Source organism: Sinocyclocheilus anshuiensis, unplaced genomic scaffold, assembly GCF_001515605.1.
Source record: "Sinocyclocheilus anshuiensis isolate Anshui unplaced genomic scaffold, SAMN03320099.WGS_v1.1 scaffold227, whole genome shotgun sequence".
NCBI classification, from domain to species: Eukaryota; Metazoa; Chordata; class Actinopteri; order Cypriniformes; family Cyprinidae; genus Sinocyclocheilus; species Sinocyclocheilus anshuiensis.
The window spans coordinates 151,495-167,976 of NW_015549590.1; the positions used below are offsets into that span (position 1 = coordinate 151,495).

The following is a 16,482-nucleotide window of genomic DNA, read 5'->3' on the forward strand; positions in this document are numbered from 1 at the left end:
CCATGTGACATCAGGGGTTCAACCGTAATTTTACGAAGCTACGAGAATACTTTTTGTGCACAAAAGAAAAAAAAACAACAACTTTATTCAACAATTTGTCTCCTCCACATCACCCTGTAGCGCCATTTTGGAGAGTATCAGCTGGACGTAAACAGCGTATGCTGTTCTGTGTCAGCTGCGTCACGCCGGATCTGTTTCCTACGTTGTTGTGATTTGATCTGAACGAACAATATCTTAATTTGTGTTCCGAAGATGAACGAAGGTCTTATGGGTTTGAAATGACATGAGGGTGAGTAATTAATGACAGAATTTTCATTTTTGGGTGAACTAACCCTTTAAGAACATGAAGTAATACAACTTAGAAGAGCATGTTTCAATGTCTAAAGACATGGTGCATTTGTGCCTTTTTTTGTGGTCGTGATGACTCAGTAGTTACCTCTTTAAGCTTCCATGTTCTGACACATGGGAATCTTGAGATTTCATCCAGAAAACAAGATCAGCAAAGGGTAATCTGATCTCGTGCAGTAACACAGATTTGTTTCTCTGTTGTCACCATCATCTGCAACTGTGGAAACCTCAGTGTGCGGCTCTCATCCAGACTGATAGCAATCTAATCTCCTCTATAACCATTGCTGCTCCTGAGGGATGTCTCCCACCGTCTGAAGTCCTGAAAAACACCCCGTAAAGCAAATTCTGGATCAACAGCATTTACATTGGGTAGTCGTGTTTGCTAGGACTCCTGATATTTGCCCAAAAGAGATTATTCCAAACAGCAGGCGATGTCTTGTTTATTGTTTGGATGGCAGAGAAGGGGGCGTCTAATTCCGAAGCCAGGAGAATGAACATGGAACTGTCCACCACGCCAGTCTAATCCAGGACTTTACACCCAGGAAGATGAAGAGTGGCCTGCCAGAATGAGGCAGAGCCAAACATACCATGGCAGGATTTCAACACCGGTACTTTTATTCTTTTTGATGTGACTGCCATATGCTTTTCCCCACCCTCACATTATTTCCCTTCTAGAAATTTGTGGAGCTGTTTTCCAAGAAGAATGGATGAAATTGTTGTGGCATGTACCTTGTTGGTTTTTGGAATTTTTTTGTACTCTGTTGACTCCAAGGTTGTTGTGGTTTATCCGCCATGGGGAATGCATTTGTTCCAAATAATAACCAAGCATGATTGCAAAATTACTCGGACAAATGGACACTGTGAAAAGTTGTACTTTACAGTGTGCAATATATTTGCTCCAGACATTGCCTGGCTACAAGATGTTATTCATGTACTGGATTCATGTTTAACAGACAATCTAAGGCCAATTCACATCGCACAGACAAACGCCAACAAACACCAACAAACATGTTGGCTCAAGTTGGCTGTTGGATTTAGAATTTTATGAAAAATAACTGTCATGTTCACACTGCCCCAACAAACACCAATAAACTTCGAGTCAAAGAGAGTCAAGTAACACCGTGTCTACACCGGACGCAACAGTTGTCGCATCGCGCTGCATCCAGTGTAGACAGCGTCACTGATTATCGCGTTGCGTTGCGCCGCTCGCGTCCGGTGTAGATGGTGTAACATCGGGGAAGTCTGACTGGGGAACAAATGGATGATCCTGTAGCCACAATCAAAATTTTACTGTTACTAATGTCTTTGCGTGTCATTCTTCGCCTGAAAGACGGCGAAAAAACCCCCGAAAGAGGCCGTGGTTGAAGCTTGCTTTGAGTGAAATATGTGCATCGTCATGGCAACGGTTCGTGGCCACATCAGATTACTTCAGAGTTTGTTGTCGTTTGTTGGAAAATCATTTCACACTGCTCAGACACGACCCAACAAATGCCGATTAGGCATGTTCAGTCGGGTGAAAACAAACTCCAACCAACACCAACAGGGTAACACACTGATCCAACAAACTCTGACAGACTAGTTTGTTGGCGTTTGTCGGTGCGGTGTGAATTGGCCTCTACTTGTAAGAGAATTTTAGTTATATATCATAAGAAACTTTTGAATGATAGAGTGCATTTAAAAAATGCATTACCACCGCAGGTGTGCATTAGTTTCTAATAATTCAACAGCCCGTTGTCAATTATTTCTTACATATTTATTATTATTATTAATATTATTATTATTATTAGCTTTAAAAAAGCTAGAAATATTGCTGCTTGCACATTTGCTTTCTGGTAATGGATTTGCATGCTTGTGTATTAGTTTGTGTATTGTGTATTGTGTATTTTTTTTACCAGTGTTAAATGTACACTTACATAATCATAGTGTCTCATTTCATATTAAAGGTAAGTCTAAAAGGTATGCACTTGTAATTTTTCATAAATTTCAGGCTCTCTGTAGTAATGGAGTCATGTTTTTCATTTTCATGTGAGATATTACACACTGGCCCAGTACTGCCATTGGCAGAGAGGCCCTGTCAAACACTCCCATAATGCTATATCACCAAAGGAAAGAGTCATTCCTTATACTGGGAGGCTCTTTGGGGCGAGAGTGGAGGTGCTATCTTTCACTATAGGTACATTATTATTATTGACCTGTCTGGTTTAGCATAGATGGGTTTGTTTGGACTGGAATATTGATAAAATGCCATCAGAGTTCATCTGATTGGGAGCTTTAGAGGTTTATGGCATATTGTGACATTTTATCTTATTTTATGCATTTTCATTTTGATTTTATATCGCGTTTAAAGATATGAAGTTATTTTATGACCTTAAAAATAAATGTCATTATTGTTGACACACACGCACACACACACAAACGACGCTGTGGAGCCCAGCTACTTAATTTTTTTATTTAATTCACTGTGGTTTTTAATTTTCTCACTGTATTCTGTGTTGTCAGTGAAAGTAAAATCCTGGCATAGGTTGAAAGGAGAAAGTGAGGATAGTGAAAACTAGAATGACTGACTGGCATCATTCTGCTGGCTACTCCTTATTCATCAAAAACCACATATGTAATATTCAGAGAGAGATATGCTGTGCTGTTAAAAAGCATCAAAAACATTTTTTATTAGAAATGTAATCTTAATTTGCACCTTTTTGATGAATTTTGTTGATAGATTCTGATAACTGACAAATATCAACCAATAAAGATGTGATTTCTCTCTGAACTCTGTCTGCTTCAGGTGTAGAGGACAGTCTGCAGTTCTGCTTATGAACAGGTGAGGCAGTATTGAATCAATAATACTAGACTCCCACCAGCTCTTCCAGTGTTTAGCAGCTGCTTAGTATGCAAACAAACATGCAAAGCAGAATGGATTGGATATATTTGTCAAGGATTTACAGTATAGGGCCTTCCTCAAAGAGAAAAGTTTGCTTTTGACACTCCTCAAAGTCTTTGTATCTGGACTAAGCCTTTTTGTCTACTTGTACTCTTTTTTTCAGATCACACATACAACTTTTTTTTTAATTTTTTTTAAAGTTTACTTCAAGTTTCAAGGTGTTATTGTTCACCTATCTATACAGAATTCCAGGAGGTAGACCTGAAAATTCAGTCCCTGTTGTGCATTTCGGCAGTGGGTCGTATAAAAAGCACTAGGTGTTAATTTTTTTTTTTTTTACTTGAACTCCCACAGAGTTACGATGTTGAGAGTGATTTTTAATAAGACTCCATGCATTGAAGAGCTTGTGCGAATTTCCTTTGTAATGTTGAAACAACATGACACATTTCAAAATGCTGTTTGATCCCTTCCAGCTTTGCTACACAATGCAATGACTGTCAAAGGGGTGTGAGATAGAAATGAGTGAATAACAACCCTTTAAATACCAGCAAAATGAATCGACTGTTTTACCATTTGCACTGGCAAGTCAAAAAGGATGGCATGTCGGCAGATTTCCATAGGGATTCTTACTTAACAGAGTCAAGTGTGTGAAGAGCTCAGAGCTAAAAAGGGCATTGTAGCTGCGAACACTTCAAACTAAATCGACACCCTTCAGTGATGCAATGTGGGGATTCTCTCGTGTGTATGTTTATTGCGCGGCATTGCTTTATCCGTGACATTTTGAACTTGTGCGTTCGTTTTTTGATTTTGTCCTTTGACTTTGATTTTGTCTTTCGTTACGGTTGCGGATACAGTCGAGGAACACATCAATGTCCTTCCGATGTGAGCACGGCGACCCCATTGACCTCCGTAGGCATCCAATGAGCTGCTCATCACTCACGGCAGGACCTCTGGCTCTCTGGTTATTACACTCGCCCGCTCTTCTCTCATTCCCTCGTCTTGGATCGTTCACCTGGAAAAGCCAAGTGGATTTCTGTTCCTCTTTTCTTCACAATGTCTAAGTCTCCTTGCCGTCCCCGTCTGCCCTTTCTCCAAGCAATCATTAGGATAACAACACATTCACTGTCATTCACTGACAGACTTTTGTACTCTCCAGTTTATAAATGTGAAGGATAAGCTTTCGGCGATTGAATTCATCTTAACGGAGTGCTTTTTTTTACCCGGAGGCAAAGAGTAACGCCACATCGTTGGTTTCAATAAGGCAATGTCCTTCTCCTTTCACTTCTGCCTCGGGAGGACTGATGATGTCGACTTATTTGAGGCTGATATTTTTCTCATGCTAACCGCTCTGCCCTCAGCTTCTTTGAGAGTGGCTATTTGATTTTGATGCTCTCTCTCTAGGCCCCATTGAAATGTGCCGAGTGATCTTTGTGAGTGCGGACTATGAGATCCTATCTGCTGAGGCCACGTCCATGCCACTGCATTTTTATTCCTTCTCCGTTATTTCAGGCCGTCCACCAATCAAAAACCTTCCTTCTGTTTAATTGCATGAAGGTCAACGAGAATGATGTGACAACTTATTAGAAACCGCAACTGATGCCATTGATTTCATAGCAGTCTTTTCCTCGGCACTTGGTTTCCAAGCAATTACCAAGCGTGCTATTTATTAATTTCATGGTTCACGGAGCATCAGACACTATAAATAGGTGAGGATGGTTGTGAAATCCCTCACAATCTTAGTGACTGCAATTGATTATTTTATTTTTTGCAAAGATCCTCAAGCCTTAAAATAAAGAGTTCTCCTGTATGAGTGTTGTCAGTATGGAGTATCTTTAGTGAGTACGTGCTTGCTTGTAAACAGTGGCCTCAAGAAATATTCAAACAGTAATGTCACGCTTAAAAATATGAGTGAAATTCATTGTGGTAACAAAATATCAAACTAATTAGCAAACAAAGCTTTTCTCAGAACCAAATTCAACCCTGTTATTTTTGTGTATAATTAGATGTATACAATTAAATGTGTAATTTATTTAGATTTTTTGAGTTTTTAAACAGGATTTTTGTTGTTTTAACAATTATTTGGAAATGTTATGAACATAAATAAATGTCTCTTGTCACCTACTTGGTTACATACAGTATATGACTTCAAACGTTTAAAATAATTAAGATTTGTTCATCTCTTATGCTCACCAAGGCTGCATTTATTTGATTAAAATGCAGTAAAAACAGTAATATTGTAATATTTACAAAAATGTAATAATGTAATAATATAATCTTTTTTTTTTTTTTAATATATTTTAACATGTAATCTATGCCTGTAATGACAAAGCGCCAAATCAACACATTAGAATGATTTCTGAAGGATCTTGTGACACTGAAGACTGGAGTAATAATCCTGAAAATGTATGCAAATCAGTCATTATAGATTGTAATAATATTTCACCATATTACTGTTTTTACTGTATTAGTTCATTAAATAAATGGCCAGCATAAGATACTTTTTTTTTTCAAAAACATTACAAATTTTATTATTCCAAATTGTATGTGTGTTTGTGTATATGGGACATAATTTCTGACTGAATTACATTTAAATTATATTTTCCTGAGAGAACACAGAGATGGAGACTTTTCAATATGAAGTCTTAAAAACACATGGCTTTGCACCTGGACCAGCAGGTGTTGCAGCCTTGTGGCCTATTATTGCTCTTTTATCTCTTGGAGAAATGTCATTGTGAAGTCAAGTTCTCCACATGATTGCCTACGCTTGAGCAAAGCTTTTTTTTTTTTCTTTTATTAATTTTGTAGTTTTTCTGATGACATTCCAAAACCTAGACGGAGACGCCGCCTGTTCGTGAGAGGGTGTTGCTTGAAACCATTTGCATAGTAATTAATTACACCTTGTCAAAAAATGAGTCAGCCATGTTTGAAAACAATCCAAATGAATTAGACTAATAAAGACAAAACCATCAGCCAAGAAGTAGTTCTGGGCCTAATTCTCTGCCTGGAGACAATCTGCTACTTCTGCTATAAAATCCAATTACAACTGACAACTTTGTGGAGGTTACAGAATTATTTAGGAAAAAGTGCCATTTAATTATTTTGAGATAATAGAAATTAAGATGCCAAAATGAATTTTCTTGTAATAGATTTACTGTTTCCGGGCAAAGATCTTTGAGAGTGTTTGCCGGTCTCCAGATTTTTTTTTTTGAAACCAGGCTTTCAGTCTCTGCATAACCCACCAATCATTTCATTTATGCATTCACCTGCACTTCTTCATGCATATTGTTCACCATGGATCACCAGTATTTGTTGTATCAGGACGCTAGAGAATGTATAACCCTGGAGTCAGCCGTCTATTTAAGTCAGGCCATTTTAGGGTCCAGATTTAATAGGCCTCTGTGCATCGAGGTGTATTTGTTATTGGAGATGCTATGCTTGTTACTGTGGATGTTGTGAGACTGAATAGTTGGCTGCGTTTATGGTCATTGGACCCAATGAACTTTATGAGACCAGCTAGTCTTCTCTGGCCTTCTCTGTTTGTTTATCTCCAGAGAGAGTTTATTTTGCTGATTCATTGATTTGCACTTCTGTGAGGGCTGAAAGGATTCGATTTTCTTCTTATTTATTTGCTTCATTTTTTCCTTGGTGTAGACCGGGGCCGCATGGAGCTTCTCTGAAGAGGAAAACATCTCCTCCAGCTAAGGTCTCCTGTGGAATGAGTTTAGGAGAGAAGACAAGAACGGCGTAATTTAATCTATGGGTCTTTAAACCGTTAGCCCCCCAATGTCTAAATGAGATCAGTGTTTCAACATTATGATTTTATAAATCAACATAATAGCATTTCAAGGTATGGTCGACTCAGAAATTAAAATTACAGTGAATAGCAACTGAATCTTTTTTTAAAGGTTCACAAAGGATGGAACAGCACCATAAAACATCATAAAAGTGGTCGATGTGACTTGTAAAATATATTCCAGGCCACACTCAGTGTTGCTATGGTTAACAGCTCACTGAAGTTAAAAATTATTATTGACAACTAAAATTTCACAAATCATGACAAAGAAACCACAATTAACACATTGGATTCAATTAATAAATGTATTTATTAATTATATAAAAAATAGTAATTAATAAATAAATTTAATTAAATTTTGAAGTAGTTTCAAAGTTTGCAAATTTGAAAATGTATTACTTGATGATTATTTTTAGTTTATTAAATTCACTAGCAATTTCAGAGTCTCTACACCAATCTCTACAACATTTTTTTTACAGTGCACAAGAAAGCTTTTGGTCTGTGAAGAACAGACCATAATTAAAGTTTGTTTGTTTTTTTATTTATTTACTCGGGATCAGAGTCACTGAGTTGAACTTGAGAATTGGATCAGTCCTCTTCATGACCGAATCATTCCAACCAGTTTTGTAAACTGAATTAGCTGTTTCATTAAAGATCTGATTGAAAAGAATGGTTTGTTCATGAATCTGACATCACTCTTCTCCGGTAAACTCTCCTGAACAATCCAGGGAGAGGTAGAGTACACTGTAAAAAAAAAAACAAAACGTAAAATTTACGGTAAAAACTGGCAGCTGCAGAATTTTACCTTAAAATAATTATGGTAACACTAAACACCATTATGGTTACACACATGAAACTGAAATAATGCAATAAATATTAATTTAACAACATTAGATGAAACATACAACCCTAATGTACACAACTGATAAGAAAAAAACTAAAAAGAAACATAGTTATTTAAACAAAAAAACAACTTCCAAAAACTATACTATTGTAATGTCCAATACTGGTTTTCTCTGTATATAATAGGGGAACTTACCGTTAATCAATTAATAGGTTTTTACTGTAGCATTTTTACAGTCGTTTACTGTTAAAATCACAGCCATTTTTTTACAATGTAGATAGTTAAATTTTCAGTGAATAATGACTTAAATTTTCTTTTGTTCCTCCAATAAAATTGTGTATCATATGACTTTAAAAGTCTTAGAGTATAGTGCATTGATTGTATAGATAAATATTATGACAATTCATAGTGTGTTTGCATCTTTTTGAAGCTTGAAAAGATCCAGTCCTGATTCATTGTAAGTGCATGGAAAATAAATAAATAAATATATAGCTTTAGCCTTGGAAAAAAAAAAACATCCCTACAGTGGGACTGAACTTCATTCATAAACTCAAAGTTTAAATAAACACAAAAGAAAGGGTCTGAACTGTGCCTACCTTTAAATTGCCAAATCCATGAAGGGGCAAGACATTGCATGTACAATAACTATTCCATTGGAACACTTTTTTTTAATTATTATTATTTTTTTTTAAATGGCATTCAAAGTCCATTAGCTTCCGCAGCAGTGTGCATACATGTGGGTTCATTACTTTCATTTTCTTGTCTCTCTTTCCAGCAACTTTTGATCCAGTTTGCGGGTTAATGCCCACAGTTCCTCTGTGAAAAAAAACAACAACATCAGATTTAAAAAAAAAAAAACCGGCATATAATCAAAGAATATAATTAATTTAAGTGTCATTTTAAATCACATTTTCCTTATTATTTAATTTATTGAACAGTTAGGGCCAAAGAAAATATTTTCAATAGTTTCACTGACCAAGTTAATTGTATTTTGAAAAGAAAATAGTTTTACATTTGTTTGCATATTTTGTAATAGATTTTTTTATAAAATATTTTTGCTGGACTTTGGTTGTATGTACTCAATTCAGTGTGCAGTCAGCATTTTTTTGCTGTTTGAAAACTTTTCCAAAAAACATCTAATCCTGATAAGCCATCCAAACCTGTAAACCTAAAACAAGTAATGGAAATTTGGATGTCTACAATAAATATTCAGTAAGAGTTTATGCTCTGACATACCTTTGAATAAATTCGAGGGTGCATGCAGCTTCATCCTGATAAGCAAGTTTTAATTTGTAATAGGTCACAAACAATGCTGCCAGGCCCTCAACAAATGCCTCTGAACATGGGCCAAAGACAACTTCACTTTCGACTGACAACATCCACTTGCTTGGGGTCATAGATTCACCTGTAAAAGAAATACAGAAGGACATAGATTAATAAGTGTTGTAAAAGCATGGTTTATGGGTAGTTCATGTTAACTAATAAAGACACTGATACTATGATACTATAAACTAAAAGATAATGAAGACCATGGTTACTAATGAGAGAGAGTGGTTCAGAGACAATAACAAATGGAAGGAATATAGGAGTGAGAATAGAACTGTGAAGTAGAATACATGAACAGAGGTGGCAAAAATATAAATATAATAGAAATAGAAAGCAAAGAACAGTGTGTATAATAGAGACAAAGTAAGACACATTACCTTGAAAGATCAGTGCGGGTGAATCCGGTAATCCATTTCTTTCCATGTCGGCTGCAGTTGCTGCTACCTAAAAAATAAATACAAATATTTTGCATTACCAGTTAAACTTAAGACATTAAAAATCAAAATGATATTACTTACATCAGCTTCAATTAGAAGGGATTCTGTTCTCTCTTTAAAATGGGCCATTAAGAGTTGCAGGATGCACAGGACCAGAGAATTTCCCTCTCGATACTTCGACAGAACAGCATGCACCTCACGGTTTGTTGGCCTTTCTTGAAAAAAATCTTAGAATCCTCTTCCCTTTCCCTTCAATGCTCTCCATGACTCTTTGGAGCAGTGTGATGCCAGTAAGCAAATGAAAATGTAAAAAAATACCCTTAAGACAAAACAGGTAAGGCGGCCATGAGTTCTTTAGTTCAGATAGTGGCGGAGGTAGAGTGGCGTTTATATCACGGTAGTGTTGTCACGGTACCAAAATTTCAGTATTCGGTACCGATACCAGTGAAAATCCACGGTTCTCGGTACGGTGGAGTGGCGTTTATATCACGGCGTTGACGGTAATATGTGAGCTCCATCATCTTGTGAAGTTCTCCTCTAATGGCACCAGACATTCCTTCAGTAGAATGAAGCAGTACCATTTGCTTGCGCTTCTCTTCTAGAGTGTCATAATTTTCTCCTGCAGGAAGCTCCTCTGGCTGCCAACTGACACCACCATATTGATCAGCCGGCCTTCTTGAGCTTTGACTTGGGGTTCTGCACGATGATCGTAGTCGTTCTTTTCTCTGACGAGCTAATGTGTTGTTTCTGTTTACATGTTCAACACGGGTTTTAACTTGCAAGAGCAAAGAGGCATAGCCACTACCTATTTTTGTTCCATCAGCCAGAACATCAGCAAAGCTGTCCGGGTACTGTTTAACAATGTTCTGCACTACAGTCTGACACTGTGCCTTTGATGGGTTGACTTCATGTTTTCGCATATTATCTACTAACATCCTTACTAGCTGCCTTCGATCAGCTGGTGATGTTTTTTTTTTATTTGCAATGGCCAATTTAATTCCAGAAGACATGACTTCCCAAGGCACCTTAAATGTTTCAGCCCAGGAACAAGATGCTGAAGAGCAAGCAGAAGAACTAGATGGTGTAGAACTTGAAGAACTCTCTGATCCTGGGCTTGATGTATCAGAAAGAACTTGATGTGATGAGCGCTGGGAAGTCGAGCAGCTGGCTCGTTCTAACACAAATAACCAATATATTAACAAAAAGTGAAGTTTGAACATGGAACATTTAACAATATTTTTCAAATATACATCAGTAACAAATAGTATTACGTTTTCTATAAAATACCTTCATTTTTCCATGCATTTAGTAGTTTTCGAAATTGGATAGGCCTGAGGTATTCCACGAGGTCGCCTTCTTTCACATAGTTTAGGTCAGCTTTTGTTTCAACACCAATAGCAGTAAGCCCATGGATCAATTTTTGAAGGGTTTCATCAGAGAGACCAAGTAACGAAGTGCAGGTGGCGAGTTTTATCTCCTCTAAACTGGACATACCTTAAATACAGTGGTGTAACACAATCACAGACAAGCCACATGTTCAGTAACACAAAGTAGCAGTAAAGCATGTGCACAGCAATTTCCAATGTACTTTCTAATGAACAACTAAAGTACTAATATGACTACATGCACCCTTATAAGTGATATTAACAAAGCTAAAACTTAAAAAAAAAAAATTACAGCAACTCCATCGAACAAACACGTGCTAATTAGTTAATGGCTTGGCAGTCGAGTGAACCACTAACGTTACTGAGTTACATAAAACCTACACAATTTACATTTTATTAATGTAATTGCATTGTTTTAAAGTTTACGTGACTACTACCAACAATCCAAACTTATTTTATACTGAATAGCTATCGAAAATGTAATAGTAACGTAATATGGCAGACAGGTCACACTTTCAAGATGAACAAAAAAAAGTTAGTTACCCAGCTAACGTTAAAGTTAATCGTAACTTTGGACTCAAAAAGCAAATTCCGTAGCATAGAATTGAACAGATATTTATCCCTTTTGAAACGTCACAAAATAAAAATAACAGTTACACAATGAAAGATCTTAATGACTGGTAAAAGAATTACTGGATGTACCAGGATTTCACGTTTTAATGGAGGCATGAATTAGTAAATACACTCACCTCGCTCTTTTGATGTCCCCTGTTTTTGATGATTAGTAAATACGCTCACTCTCACTCTTTTGATGTCCTCTTCTCTAGTAACCGCAGTGTTGCCAACTTCTATATCGTAGCGTGCAGGAGTTGAGCGCAAAAAAATTGAAGCGTGCCAAATCCCAAGATGTCCGCTGCTGAAGACGAAATGACATCACACGCATGCGCTATGCCGATGTAGTTGCCTAATCACGTGTGTTTTTAAAGCAAACAGTTTTAAACTAATAGATGCGTACATTATATAATCATATGTGAGAGTAAAAATGGTGTAAATAATTCGTTAAAAAGGCTATATTTATTACAGTTGACTGAGTACCAAAACTGGATTTCAAAACTTGTGCAACAGTTTTCTTCTATATATATATAAAAAAAAGAATATATGAATACATGATCTCCTGTAGCATTTACTGCATAATCATGTTCCCAGAATATATAGGAAAATGCAAAAACATTCTTCCTTTAAAAACATGCACAGTATATTATGGTAGATACTACTGTAAAATTTACAGCAATTATTTAGCATGTTCCCACAATTCATAGCAAAATACAGTAATGCTGTAAATTTCAAAATACAGTGGTCTATTGTAAATATTTACTGTAAAAATTACAGCAATTCTTTACAGTGTGTATATATATATATACACACATACTAGAATGGAATGTTGTGAGTCAGCAATGACATGAGCTTCATTTTGGGTGATCTCTTTATTTTAATGGTCATAAGTGTTCTTTACTCTTTTCACATTTTAGTTCGTTTTTCTCTGCACTGAAAGCTGCACACTCAGATCTGTGAGATGAGAGATGCTGTGCTGTGCATGGAAATGACAGTGCAGAGAAAACACTGCAGCTCATCTGCTGTGGATGATCTATTTCTACTAATCATAAAAGTTTATGACTTGAGACTCAGTTGATTTGATATGACCTGAAGTTCATTAAAGATGACATTGACTGCGCGCGTGCATGTGTGTGTGTGTGTGTGTGTGTGAGAGAGTATGTCAGGCTTACGCTTCCAACGGGTACGTCACAGTCTTTGCACAGCCCTTTCTGAAGGTGTCATTTAATAAAAGAAGGACTTACTGTAACTAATAAAGAATAAAGCAGACTAGATTCAGCAGTTATCATGCAAATAGAAATCCTCCTTTTCCCCAGGTAATCCTCTCAGGTCTGTGGAGCTGAGCTTGGAGATTGCTTGAGTGTCGCACTAAAATAGTACCGCTATCCTAATATGCCTCTGGAAACCAGTGATGCTATTGCACAGGGACACCGGAATGCCCACTTCACACTTTTTTATGAATCTGATGTGCAATCAAGCTGACGGACACCCTAGTGGTGCGACAGCTAATGGAGAGCCCTTTAAATCAAGAGAAAGAGGCTCTTGCTCGCCACAGAGTGTCCTTACATCAGCTTCACCTGGGGATTGCATTTGGGTCACATGATTGCCACTCCTGTCCCTTGGATTTATTTATTTATTTATTTTTTACAGGAAACATGAATACAATGCATTTATTCATTCACTTCATAGATGGTATGATAGATAGAACTCTGTGGTGTGTGGTAGGCAACTAAACTGAAGATGGTTGCACTGTTTAGAGGTTAAATGGAAATGCCAATAATTATTTTATTTATTTGTGTGACCAATAATTGGCTTATTTAAAATGTTATACTGTTTTGTCTAAATACATTAAAAACAAAACACTAAAATCAACTGGTTTAAATGCAACAGTGAATGTAGGCATTACAACATTATAATGTACAGTATGAAAAATGTATTTACATTTTTAGATTTGCTAAAGATTTTAATAGTGTTGTTTATTTTTTAGTGTGGTAGTAATGTTATCTTTTAAAAGTAATATTAAATTATTCATTTTTTTTTTAACATTAAAAACACCAAGGGAGTGTTGGATGACAGATTAAGTTAGATGACATTGTTTTTAATTTATCTACTGTTTATTGTCTTAAATTAGCCTACACCACAACATGAGCCATTTGCTGCTTGCTAGTACATTGCAGGTACATTAGTGGGGTGGACGTTCTCATTCTAGACAGCTTTTTTTATTGAACAAAAATTTGTCTAGTGAAGGTTGAGTCATCAATATTTTTTGGTCTGATTCTATCGGTTTCACCCATTTGGATTTAATAAGCCAGTCATATACAGTAGATGAACAGACAATGCCTCCCGTCACGTCTTTGGACAGTGTTGATTTAGAAATACAAGTAGTTCAGTCTTGCATCTATGGAATAGCCGTTTATTCGTATCCCAGTTTTTTAAGGTGCTACTGCCTCCCTCGCTTGGACGCAACACCCCTGACAATGGCTTATGTAACCGTAGTTATATAAAAATTTCAGTGACAGTGAAAATCCTGGTGTTTTGTTACAGTGTGTAAGCTGACAAGATCAGATCCTACCTTTGATCTTGTTCCCTTTGAAAAGTAAGTTATCTAACACGGGTCAGCTTGCATCATCTGCTATAAACCCAGAGGATAGCTATATTTGAATGTAACAGGTAAACCCATTTTACACAGCCCGTTATGTGTTACTGCAGATGGCTAGAGAAATTTTATGATCAGATTCTCTCTTCCTGATGTTTGTAATTGAGAATTTGTAGGCAAACATCAAAAGCGGCAAGTCTTCAGTGAAAAATAAAGGAAAGAGTGGATGGCTTGATTTTCATTCCAAATGACCGCTTACCCCTTCCCTGACCTTCAACTGGAAAAAAGCTCACGAGTTCAGTCTAGCCGAGATGGGATACTAAATACCCACAAACAAACTTTATAGGCTCTGCATGTCTCTGCGTAGGTTTGTATTCATGGCGTCTGGAGAAGAGAACTCGGTTCATGTCCTTGAGGGCAATAGTCCAGCTGTCTTATGAGGCTCCATTCACTCAGCTCTGCCATTATACGTGACTAACTGTGTTAGCTTGGTAATTAGTCAGTGTGATTAAGAGGGAAGGAAGGGGCTTTTTCCCGCTACGAAAAATCTTAGCATCCCCTTTGGGTTGTTAACTGAGAAGGTAGGATGCTCAATTTCATCATTATTCCCTCCCACCACTGCTACGTCCATTATTCTGACAGGTATATCACTGCTTTTTGTTTTGTGTTTGCTCGAGAGAGAGAAAAACATCTGCTTTTTACATTCAGATGTAGGTTTCGAATGTCTTCGGTGGGGCACTTTGATAATTGAATAATTGATGTAATTGATATGGGTCCTCAATTTGAGCTCTACTGTTGTCCTCGTTTAAGCTTGCAATTAAGTGTGATTTGCTGAATTAGAAAATTAGCTTTTTATATCAAATGGTCTCTGTGGTTTTCTCTTTCAAAAGAGACCTGGTTTTATGTGACCGTACCAGACTTTTCAAAGCATTTGTTTTCTTCTCTGTTTTTAGACTGGTTGAAAACATGTATATTTGTTGAAAAAAATATTTAAAGTGAAGTTCTACATTTCCATTTGAAAGTATTCACGAAGACTGCAGCCAGATTTGAATAAAACGTCTCTTGTTTTAGAGTTTGAAGATGCACAAATAAACATGGATAAGCATTTGATCGAAAGCCCAGTGCTAATCTATGTTTTATTCTGCATATGATTTCTCAACTAGTTCAGCCAAGGATGACTAGATTGCTGAATGTCCTCAAAGCTTCCATTCATATATACATCTTTTAAGGCTAAATCTGTCTCTTTATTAAAAAAAAAAAAAAAAAAAAAAAAAACCCCTGCACCATAAACAGGAGTTAAAGCAAAAAAAAAAAAAATCTTTTGACTGAAAATTTTTCCTCAGCCAAACCCCATTCCACAGCCATACCTGTCACACACACAGATTAAGAGCAGTTTTTTCTTCTTGTAATTAGAGGCTTGTCCTCCTAATTTAAAAAATGTAGGAGCACCTGATCAATAATAAAAAATTCCGATCAAAAATTAGCCTTCCTAATATGAGGTGACATTTGACTCAAAGTGATTTCAGGGGCATTTTCTTTTTAGCTTTATAATGGCATTTTTCAAATTGTATTAAATGTATGCAGTGTTTGGTAGGATTTTTTTTCCAGCTGTGGTGGCAGGACTATTTCTCATGGACCACGCCCCCTCCCCACCCAAGAATCACATGTACTCAGAATTGAATTGATTTTAACTAAAAGAGACAAGTAAATAGTAAATAATAAAATAAGAACAAATAAATTAATGACAATCAATAGCACAAACAAAAACAATAACAAAATACAAATTAAATTAACAGTACTTTAATTTTCTAACTATAATCTATTCCAGTGTTTCCCAACCGGGGTGCCGTCTGTCGAGAGCAGGGGTGTCGTGTAAAAAATCATTTTTTAATATTTTTAAATTGCTAAAATGTTCAAAAGAGCATCTATTATATAATATCCATTTCTGATGTCGCCAATAATTAGAGATGCACCGAAATTCCGGCTGCCGAAAATTAGTTCACCGCTCAGGATTCAGTTTCACGTGGTGTGACGCTCTGCGTATTATCCCGCTCTATGCGTGTGTGCGCTCCGCTCAGTCGCTCCACTCATATACCATTCATGCTCATCGGAACAGCAAAGTCCACTCAAAAATTGAGCCGACAGGAAACATCGATGTAGTACAGTATTGTTTCTGTCTGCAATAGCCCTACTGTGTTGTAACAAGGTGTGGTAAATGGGCAACTCTGGTAACGCTGCCCTCTCATTCATTGATCTGCTAACC

At 36.7% G+C, this 16,482-nt stretch overlaps 1 protein-coding gene and 1 pseudogene across 1 annotated transcript in view; one reads left to right on the plus strand and one right to left on the minus strand.

Annotated features, from left to right (window-relative positions):
- Positions 1-16,482, plus strand: part of LOC107658040 (teneurin-2-like) — a 645,835-nt gene that overhangs the window by 141,888 nt on the left and 487,465 nt on the right. The gene's annotated exons all lie outside the window — the stretch shown is intronic.
- The window catches only part of LOC107658006 (uncharacterized), a 46,818-nt pseudogene continuing 31,861 nt past the window's right edge, over positions 1,526-16,482 (minus strand).